Here is a 12,500-nt window from a genome sequence, read left to right on the forward strand (position 1 = left end):
ATATATATATATATATATTACACCGGAGTAAGCACATAAATGTGAAACAAGGTGGAAAAAAGAGTACTCAAATACCAGGGGTAGAGTAGTATGCTTTATTTCTTGATAGAATTGGCATATCGGTTCTATTTTAACAAAAACTGTCCGACGAACGGGAACGTGAAACTCCGAGCAACAGGTTTTGTTAAATTTCTGCTGCTTTTGAATAAAGTATGTATATATATATATATATATATATATATATATATATATGCACACACACACATATTGAGAGAGAAAGGGAGAAAAGGAAAAGAATAGGGTGACACCTGGATATTTCCTGTTCCTGTTTTAATGGAAATATTCCGAAACAATTGAAACAAACGGTTAAACGGAATCAAGGAATACTGTGTGGAAATACGTAGTGTGGTAGAAAATAATGCAAAAAATAATAGTCAATTCTCCTTCAAAAGCAACCCTACTATCTCGAAAACACAGTAAGTTTGAATGAAAGACACCCCCACCCCGAAATAAAGCAAAACATCGCATTATATATAATATAATTCTAGCTGCACTCTTCTTATAAACTCGAAGGTAGGGTGGTCACATCTGGAGAGTCTTCACAGATCTAATCAGTGAGATATAGGAGACTAAACAACAACAAAGGCCCTTTTTTATATGACCTTTGGCATCCTCCTTACTTTCTGGGGCAAACAGGATCACCTAACGCGTGAGGAAGCAGTTTTGTGGTCATTCTGATTGCGAGAAATAGCAACCACATATCTCTTTAAAAAGAGGACACGTTGAATATTGTGGTCCTGGATTGCAAGTATATGAGAAAAAGAGGGGATAGGCACGGCTGGATTACTTTTCTCAAACGACTGTTTGGTTGGAATTGACATGCAGTTAACTAAACAACAATAAGCAACGACAGTAACAATAACAAGAACAACCATCTCCAGAAAGAGGAACATCTGCAAACCACCACCACCACCACCACCACCACCCACAGTCAAGAGCACAGCAGAAACGAGAGGATGGCGACGACGGCGATGAGGACGATGTTGATCGTGGTGATTATGCTGATGTTAGTAGAGACAATGACTTCGACGTTTACAACGATGCTGACGCTGCTGTTGATGCTGATGATGATGTCGATGATGATGATGACGATGATGATGGGGATGATGATGACGGTGAACGTACGTACGCCGGGCGAGGTGCTATTTTCGTTGCGTCAGTCAAACAACACCAAAATGGTGGTCACAGATTTCTGAGTGTTTTTACATTAGACGCTCGGCTGTGTCGTTCACACATCAGATCGCTTCTGATTGGACATCAAGTCAACCTTATAAGTTATTCACAAACCTATTGCTGCTGCTGCTACCGCTACTGCTGCTACTGTTAATGATGCTGTTGTTGTTGTTGCTGCTGCTGCTGTTGCTGGTGGTGCTAGTGTTCTCGCTCTCCCTACCGTAGCACCCCCACTGAGCCCGGCCTCACCCTACCCCAATCCTCACCTCACCGCACAAGCCCGTTGCTACCCCCCCCACACCACCACTGCTTTCACATCACGGTTTGCCTTGTAATATCATCATCACCAGCATCATCACCAGCATCAGTAGCAGCGCCATCATGACCACCACCACCACCACCACCACCACCACCACCAGTTGCAGCACCACTGCCGACACTATCACCAACACTGCCGCCGCACACACTATCAGCATCGCCATAATCACGAACACAAACAGCTCCACAAACACTATCACCATCACCACCACCACCACCACCGCTACCACCACCACCACCACCACCACCACCACCACCACCAACCACCCCACCATCACCACCACCCCACCACCACCACCACCACCACCACCACCACCGCTACCACTACCGTGCCCCAACAACAACACCGAATTCTCCAGGTCGTACGATGCGCTAAAAATAACAGCGAAATGTTTCTCAAATCGCTTCTCATTCTCTAAAAAAAAAAATTTTTATAAAAGAGAAGAACATTTTGGATAAGGTAGGCCCTAATATACAAACCGTCGGAATAATCGAGGCTTTTGATCAGAGGGACGCGCCAGCAGGACTGACCTGGGGTTACAGGATATAACTTCACTAAACAAACTACCACCAACACTACTATCATCATCATCAGCAGCAGCAGCAGCAAAACAAGTCGCACCACCACCACCACCACCACCACCACCACACCGCCACCACCACCACCGCCACCGTACGAAACTGCTTATGTTGCTGTTCGAGCAAAAGAGTCGAGAGGCAATGAGATGCATGTCACTGTTGTTGCTGTTGCTTCCTCTCGGTTTATTACTAATACATGATCGATGCCGATTTCTGAATATAAAACTGATTACACACACACACACACACACACACACACACGTGTGTGTGTTTGTGTGTAATGTATATACGTGTGCGTGCGCGCACGCATGTGATTGCTTGATTTATGTGTGCAAACATGACAGCATACTGATGTATGTATATATATATATATAATATATATATATATATATATATATATATATATATTCACACATATATATGTATACACACATAAATATATAAACATACACTCTCACAACACGTACACAGACACATATATATGATATGCGTTTGTTATATAAACACAATACACATTTCTAGGCTAACGATAAAATGCACACATGCAAGCATAAATATACACATATATACATACATGCATATATATATTACTGACAAATTCAAGCCTATATATATATATGTGTGTGTGTGTGTGTTCGTATATATGTATTTATAAACGTATATATATATATATATATATATATATATATATGATATAATCTCTTACATATGTATATGTATATATATATATTTATATCTATATATATACACACACATGAAATTAATCAAGCGTATATACAATAACACTGCCGCTCATCACATTATATATGCATGTGTGTATGCGTTTGTGTACGTGAGTGTGTTATATGTCCTCACTTATACACACTCACTCACGCATACACATGCGTGTATATATAATTGCAACACAACGGAAGAAGAGATGAAAGATTGAAAAGAACAATAGAGAAGACCAAATGAGAATCTAATTGTCGATAGCTCGGCTGGTTGGTCATTTGGAAATTAATTGATTGGTTAGCTGAATGGTGTGGTTGGTCGGTCGGTCGGTCGTGTTGGCATATTAGTAGTTATTCCATGACCTTCGTAGTAAACTGGCCGGCTTTACTAGCAGGCTAGTTATCAAAGTGTTTGAGTAGTTGGTCAGCTGGTTGATTGTGTTGGTGGCCTGTTAACTAGGTAACTGAATAGCTGACTAACCATCTGGGTAACTAAAAAACTGGGAAGCTATCTAGGTTATTGACTAACTGGCTAGTTATCTGGGTGAGTGAAAAACTGACTAGCCATGGAGGAGACTGACTAGCCATAAGGGACTAGCTCTCTGAATAGCTGACTAGCTCCCTGGCTAGCTATTGGGGAGTCTGAGTGACTGGCGAGCTCTTCTGGGTGAATAGATGGTTTTCTGTCTCGGTAAGTGTTTGGTCAACTATATGTGTGGCTGAATGGTTCACTAGCTGGTTGACTGACGAAATAAGTCCGTTTCTCTTATCACCATTTAGTTTCGAAGTAAAAATTCATTAAAATTTACAAATGTTTTTTGTTGTACAAAACCTATTTCAATCAGTTGATCTTGCTGGAATTATCTCCCTTCATTGTTGGTTTTCTTTTTTGATTGTAAGTTCCTAGTTGTCTTCATAATTCTTATTAATTACAGGTTTCTGTAACATTACATGAGGTCATATATTGCTTCGTCCCCTTTTAGTCAGAGGAAGACCAGTGACCATGGTCAGCCTTTTAGGTCTCCGAGATTAGTGGGTGGATGAATGGAGGAAAATATCACCTAACTAGAATCCAATCCCGAATGCTTACAACACAAGTGATTCCGTTAAAGGCTTCCAAGGGGCCAGTTGTTGGTGTTAAACCGGGTGACAGATTAAATCTACTACATAAATAGTCCACAGCAGGATTTGAACTCAGAACGCAAAGAACCACAGGCCTCTGGTGTCACAATATTACAGCGTTGCCAGTCCACCACTTTCAACAGGTACATTTTTTTGCCATTAACTCCGAAAGGCTGACGGAGTAGGTCACGGTGGGATTTGAACTCAGAATTGGAAGCAAAGTGCCACAAGGCATCCGGTTTGACATTCTCATGGCTCAAACAATTCACCGCCTTAAGCTGATATTTTTCCATCGACTATGAAAAGACGAAAGGCAAACTTCATTTGGATAGGATTTGAACTTAGAGAATCGCCACAAATAGCATGAGACGCTATAACTATTCTGCCAAACCGGCGCTGAAGTAGGCATAACATTTTCCCTGAGGCACTTTACGCGGCCATATTGTTGAATTATCCTTATTTTTATTTTTTAATTTGTAAGGGACACTTGTATGTTTGTATGTATGTATGTAGAATGAGGGCAGTGCCTGAAGATTGTGCTAGAACACCAGACATCTTAAAAAATACAGTCTGGGATGCTCTATTCAAATGAAAATAATAGTAGCACATAAAAACATATAGTGTGTTTATTAAATAATATGTGTGTGTGTGTGTGTGTGTGTGTGTGTGTGTGTGTGTGTGCATGGTTGCCTGCATCACAAGCATTACTTGGTTTTAGGTTCGATTCGACTGAGCGATATTTTGAGCAGTATATTCCCCATGGTTTCAGGTTGGCAAATGATTTGTCAATGAAATTTGGTTGTCGATGACATACATACATACATACATGCATGCATGCATACATACATACATACATACATACATACATACATGCATACATACATGCATGCATGCATGCATACATACATACATACATACATACATTGTGAGTGTGTATATGTATGCATGTATGTATAGATATTTGTATAGGTGTTTGTGTGTGTGTGTGTGTATGTGCGTGTTTCATATGAATATAGATTTCGACTTTGTATTTCGACAATAGACGTAAATGTAAAAGAGAAAAAAAGGAAGCAATTAAATTAAAAAAAAACAGTAAACCGGTGCTTAAGAACAAAAGTCCCTAGTGGTATCTCTTCCGCACGAGTTGCACGAGACGGTTCTATTGTTATCCTCACCATCGTAAATACACTAAACCAATGATAAGCCTCTTTATAAACATCTTATTAACGACGCTATTCTTCACAAAACGCCATATAAAATTTAATATATAAATGATAATAATAATAATAATAATAATATATCATATGTTCACGTATTTATATATATGTATGTATACATACATGTACCTATGTGTATGTGTGTGTTTGTGTATAAAATGTTATCAATAAATATTTGATGGAAATATCATTAGATACGATATACCTCTTAAAAATCCATTTAACAACTAAAACATATTAATGACAATAATTCTGTAAAAATTTAAAATAAATAAATCAAAAAGTAGCAGCAATGGCAGAATTTGTTTTTTGGCTTTTGTTTATTTCCTTCCGATATTTTTCTATTTCTTTCCTTTTAAATTCAAAAAGTTGTACTCACGCACATTTAAAGCAACATATATTTACACTGACATACTTTCACATACACTCACTCACATAGACTAAAAAATAATACAATGCATGAAACGCAACAGAGGTTATAATGTTAAAATTATGTTTTACGTTCAATAAAATCAGTATAGAATCGGAAATCCATTTCCAAAGTACCATATATGCGTAGAGTGATACGGAAAGAGGAAATAATGAAAGGAGAGAAAGACAAAAGAAAAAAGATCAAAATAAGTAAATAAATTAAACGATGAAGAACATAATAATAATAATAATAATAATAATAATAATAATAATAATAATAATAATGATAATAATAATAATAATAATGATGATGATGATGATAATAATAATAATAAAAGTGATAAAACATTTTAAGGCTTCTTTAAACGAATTACTCTTCCTCCTTTCACCCACTCAATGCAATTAGTTCATTTGTGCGTATGACTGTTTCAAATATCAAGATATAATTTTTTTTAATCGAACAGTATGTATATAGATATAATATAATATATATATTATATATATATATATATATCTATATATATATAGATATATATATATATATATCATATATATATATATATATATATATATATATTATATTTATATATATATATATATATATATATATTCATAACATATATCTATATATATATATATATATATGCATATAGCCTACATATATCTATACTATATATATATATATATACAAACCCACACACACGTATATATATATATACGTACATATATTATATATATATATATATATACCAACACACACATCACGTATATATATACATACGTACATATATATATATATATATATATCATATATATATATATATATATTATATATAATATATGGGCATATTGCATGATTTGTATATATAATATATATATATATGTATTCCACACGCACATAGACACACACAAGCGCGTGCAGAGTTTGTATCGAAAAGTCACGTGACCGGTGACCTTTGTTGACGGGTATCTTTGGCAATATTTCTTTTAATCGTAAATCTACAAAAAAGGATTGACGTTTGGTTACGGGGTAGATAAGGGGTCGGGGGGCAGGGGGAGGAATGTTACAAAAAACACAAAACGAAAAATAACCTGAAAAAATCTACAAAACAAATTTACAATACTTCTGTACATGATATATAAAACAATAAGAATCACCGTGGTATTACATTACTAGCAATATACATACATGTGTATATATATATAAGATTATATATATATATATATATATATATTATATATACACATCAATGCATATATATATATATATATATATATATATATATATATTAATATATATATATATATAAAATATATATATATATATACATACATGCATATATTTGTAATATATATAATTATATGTATGTATATATATGTATATAAATTTATGTGTGTATATATGTATGTATACACACACATAAAATATATATACACATATATATATATACTGTATATATATATACACATACATGCATATATTTGTATATATAATTATATGTATGTATATATATGTATATAAATTTATGTTGTATATATGTATGTATACACACACATATAAATATATATACACACATATATATATATACTGTATATTATTATATTATATATATAATAATATATATAAATAATATATATACATATATGCATATATACATACTTACATCTCTATGCGTGTATATATATATATATTATATATATATATATATATATGCATATGTGGGCACAGGACATCATGAAACGTGTACTTACATATACGTATGTATATATATGCACATATATATTACCTATATTATTATATGATTGAACGCCACGCATCCTCTTCCACGTAAGTTTTCTCTCCTCTCCTCTCTCTCTCTCTCTATATATATATATATATATGAAATAAATAAAAAAATAAACAAACAAACAAAAAACAAAAATAAATGCGGGATCTGTAGATTGGCAAAATTTACTTATAGACAAAGTAATACTTTATGGGATTTACGCTACGAGTTCAACTCCCACAGAATCCGATTTTGATTTTTTTTTTTATCATTCCGAGGTTAAAACAACCTTGGAACGAACAAAATGGAGAACATCGTGTAAAAATGGCATCAGAGACTTTGTTTCAACCAGCATTAACAGGCCAAAGCGAAAAGCGGCTGCAAATACGCTTCCTGCACTGACCCATAATCCTCATACTTGCAACATCTGTGGGCCTCTTTGCAAAACGTTGGCGGGACTTAAATGTCATATTTGACATAAGCATTATGATTGACAAAGAAAGTGTCGATCCGTTTATAAGAAATACTGAGTAAGTCCTGAGGCTGTTGTAATTAACTGTTTCTTCTGTCTCCTATATGTAATTAAGGTCTGGGGCTTATGTTAAAAAGCAATTTATTTTCACTGAAAAAAGAGACAGTGTCTATTCCTAAACTTGAAATTTAATCGATGATGCAGCCTATGATCAATGAAATCGATAGCAGTATCAAGGCTTCAATGTTTGCCATGCATCTGCATAGGGACTTGTTGGCTGCAAGTTTGGGTGAGATGTCTTTGAGAAAGTCCGGCAACTGTCGATGCCATGCAAACCATTTCTGTCAACCTCATTGATATTCATCCAAAGGTCATCGATCGTGGGCCGATACATCTATATCAATGGCAGCCAATATGAATGGCTCTAAATGCACGCTCTACGTCTCACTAGAAATAGCAAACAAATATTTCTCAAAATCACGAAATTTGGATCCATCGAAGGTCTGAGGTATATTATGCCCGTCCAACAAGAAACGCGATGGGCAAGCTAGAGTTTGGCTTAAATGACTAAGTCAGCAGCAATGTCTTTGTGGTAAACGTTGCTGACGGAAGGCAAAGTATCAGGACGAATACGACAAGGTATCTTTCCTGAACCTTTAAATAATTTCGCATTGGTCCATCGCGCTGCAGTGAATACCATCGATTCGGATTGGAGAAAGAGCAAAAAGGACATCAACGCAACTTGAACAAAGAGGTGGCGCGCAGGAACAAACCCCGCAAAGCATTCAAACCTCCATTCAAACAACGCAGTTAATTTTCTGCGTTCAGAACAAAATGCACCAGCATCCAGCTTCTTCCTCTTGATGTAAATGGCTCTGCTTTTTCTTTTTCTTTTTTTCTTTTCACAGTGGATTTCACAGTTGATCGGATTCTAGTGAGGAGACCAATTCGAAGTCGGAATTTAAAGAAAGGGAACAATCGTTGCACGGAATCTCGCCAGATGCACAGATGCAATTGTGCCAAACTACAGATCTGGGTTAGTCATCTATCTATCTATCTATCTATCTATCTATCTATCTATCTATCTATCTATCTATCTATTATCTATCTATCTGTCTGTCTGTCTGTCTGTCTGTCTGTCTGTCTGTCTGTCTGTCTGTCTATCTATCTATCTATCTATCTATCTATCTATCTATCTGTCTGTCTGTCTATCTATCTATCTGTCTACCTGTCTATCTGTCTGCATGTCTGTCTGTCTATCTATTTATCTCTGTTTCTTCCCTCCTCCTTTCTGTTGCTCAATATTTAGTTAATGTCAGAAGCTCGACGTAGCCACTGACTTGTTAGAAACAGCAGCCAAATCCCCACAATTTACACAAAAAACAAAACAAAAAAACCAACAAAAGACGATATATTAGACTAAGGTCGCTTTTCTACAAATCCATAAAAAACGATAGGTTGGGATTCTTTTGAACATAAATATGTTCAATGAAACTAGCAGTTGGTGGTGGTGGTGGGGGGGCAACCACTGAAACAAGACGGGTACAACGGGTACAACGGGTACAACATGTGCATACAAGGCTTTTACCCGAGTCTCATTTAACCATGTAAATATATATATACACGTTTATATATTCGTTTTGCAAGATTCTTGATGTGAATTCCTATGTTATATAAAACGAAAGGGTCACCGAATGAATGCCTGGACAACTGGAGATTCTAAAACCCAATTTCTTCATAAAAGTACACACACACACACACACACAAAATATACGCCCACACATGACACAAACATAAACGTAGAAAGCGCCACCACTTATCATCACTCAACCACCATTAATCACCACTCACCACAATCACTGTCATTCACCAGCCACTCTTTGCCGTCCCAACACTACCACCGTCACCCCCAACTTCTCTCTCCCCTCCCCTCCCCCCACCCACTCCGGACCAGCTCAAACGATTAAGGAGTGTACAATAAATTAATTATGCATTAATGAACGACACATAACAGAATAACCATTCTCTTATCACCACCACCACCACCACCACCACCACCACCACTACTACTACTACTACTACTACTACTACTACTACTACTACTGTCTAGCAAGAAAAACAACATCAAATTGCCAAGTGGTGGAGAGCTGAAGAGAAAATAGGTGAACAGTGCTTTTATGTCACATGGCGTTGTTTTAGAGAGTTGTTGGTAGGAGTTCAAGCCCAGGTGTTTCTGTCAGGTGTTATTGTTATACGACGATCACTGCGACATTGTTGTTGTTGTTATTATTATTATTATTATTATTGAGCTAGCAGGATCGTTAGCGCGCCGGCCGAAATGCTTAGCGGTACTTCACCCATCGCTACGTTCTTAGTTCAAATTTCGCCGAGGTTGACTTTGCCTGTTATCATTTTGAGATCGATAAATTAATTACCCGTGAAATACTGGGGTCGATGTAATCGACTCATCCCCTCCCCCCCAAATTTCAGGCCTTGTTTCTATAATATAAAGGAATATTATTATTGTTATTATTAATATTTTTTCAGGTGGCGAACTGGCAGAATCGTTCGCACGCCGGCCAATTCATGCATTTCATCCTTCTTTAAGTTCTGCATTCAAATTTTGCTGAGGTCGACTTTGCTTTTCATCCCCTCGAGGTCGATAAAATAAGCACCAGTTGAATACTGGGGTCAATATAATCGACTTACCCACTCCCTTAATAATGCTGGCCTTGTGCCAAAGTTTGAAGCCAATAATTCTTAAGAGAATCAAGTGATGTGATAGAATGTACAAAGTTGTACAAAGATGAATAACCAGAGAGAGAGATAGAGAAATGGAAAAAACAGGTTAGAGGCAGACGAACAGGTAGAAAGACTGATAAATAGATACAGTGAGAAATAGAGAGGCAGCCATAGATTAGTAGAGAGAGAGAGAGAGAGAGAGAGAGAGAGAGAGAGAGAGAGAGAGAGAGAGAGGTAGATAGATAGAGAGGGAGGAGAGAGAGAAAGAAAAGAGAGAGAGAAAGAAAAAGAGAAAAAGAGGTAGTTTGTATGATAGACAAACGGGCAGACAGATAAATAGATAGGTAGATAGATATAGAGAGAGAGGAAGAGAGCTAAAGATAGACATAGACCCCAGAACCATCACTATTAGAGTGAGAACGGTGAACAAACAGCGACCGCCGCCTCCACTATCATAACTTCTACCGACACCAAGGGAGGAGGCTTCTTTCTATATGACCCCACTCCCGCCACTTCTCTTTCAGATCGCTCCCGACCATTTTAAAGAGGGCGCTTTCGATAATATAGAAAGACCAATGTTTTTGTTGATGGAAGTCCTGCAGTTGCCCTTGAGGTAAGGGCTTTGTGTTTCCACGTCACTGTTATAGGCCAGAGCGATTCCTCGGTGGAGTCAGTGGGAGCGCCTTCAACCACACGTCAACTCGATCCGGTTTGCAGGATATTCCTATAGAATATATTACAGCCACAAACACCACCGCAGCGCCCTCCTCCTCCTCGTCAAGGTTATAGACTATAGAAAGTTTCAAAATTGCTCGTTTGCCTTTAGTTATGCTTGAATTTGCGGTTCTTAACACTTGTCCTAGTGTTCAAGATGGGATCTCTATACGTTTAGAATTGAACAGCAACAATAACAACGTCAACACCATCATTATATTTGTGTAAATATCATCTGCAAGTACGTATTCTATGCATACACCATGATAAACACCATTTTAGTGAAACACACACACACACACATATATATATGAACATAAGAACTGACACACAGATATTTGTATGTATATGTGCAAGTCACAAGGCTTTGGTCGGCCCTAGGCTATAGTAGAAGACATTTGCCCAAAGTGCCATACAGTAGCATTGAACTCAGAACCATGTGGGTGGGAAGCAAACTCCTTACCACACAGCCACGCCTGCGCCTATATATATATATATATATATATATATATATATATATATGTGTAATATATATATTATATATATATCTATGTATGTGTGTGGTGTGTGTGCGTGTGTGTACAGAAACGCGCGGGCGCACGCAAACACACACACATATATACACATTGTTTGAAGTGGTGTACAAATTTCCTATATAAAGAAAAAGGAGGAAATCAGAATTGAATTTGGAATAATTATTTATTCAGCGCTTTCATTTCGTTTTAGGGATTCGTCTGGGATGATTATATATGAATAGAACCATTTTGCGCTCAAAATGGCGGTATTATTAAATGTCATAAGGGAAAAGTAAAAATCTTTCTTATTTATACTCGATGTATTCCCAACGGTATTGACACCAGTTTATTATTAGTGTTTTTATTGTCACTTGTCTAAGTCGACAACATATACACACAGGTAATATACGTAGCATTTCCGATGACGTGAATATCGAAGATTACGAAAGAATATCCGTGCGTGATCTGCTTCGTGATGGTCAGCGAAACACGTATAAAATGTAATAGATAAATCTTTTTATATATTACACACCCAAGACTTGATTTGTGTGTGTGTGTGTGTGTGTGTATATTGCACATTGATATTTCAAGAGGTATGTATTTACAAACATTTTTTCGTACATATGCTTCTGTAGTACACTCATACTCACACTCAGACATGGAACAATCACGGAAAACCTCTTTCTTATATAAATATT

General features: G+C 36.6%; 1 protein-coding gene across 1 annotated transcript in view; it reads right to left on the bottom strand.

The window, feature by feature from the left end:
* Nucleotides 1-12,500, bottom strand: part of LOC115223202 (transcription factor COE1) — a 93,779-nt gene that overhangs the window by 60,371 nt on the left and 20,908 nt on the right. The window lies entirely within an intron of this gene.

This window comes from Octopus sinensis, linkage group LG22 (genome assembly GCF_006345805.1).
Source record: "Octopus sinensis linkage group LG22, ASM634580v1, whole genome shotgun sequence".
Taxonomy (NCBI): Eukaryota; Metazoa; Mollusca; class Cephalopoda; order Octopoda; family Octopodidae; genus Octopus; species Octopus sinensis.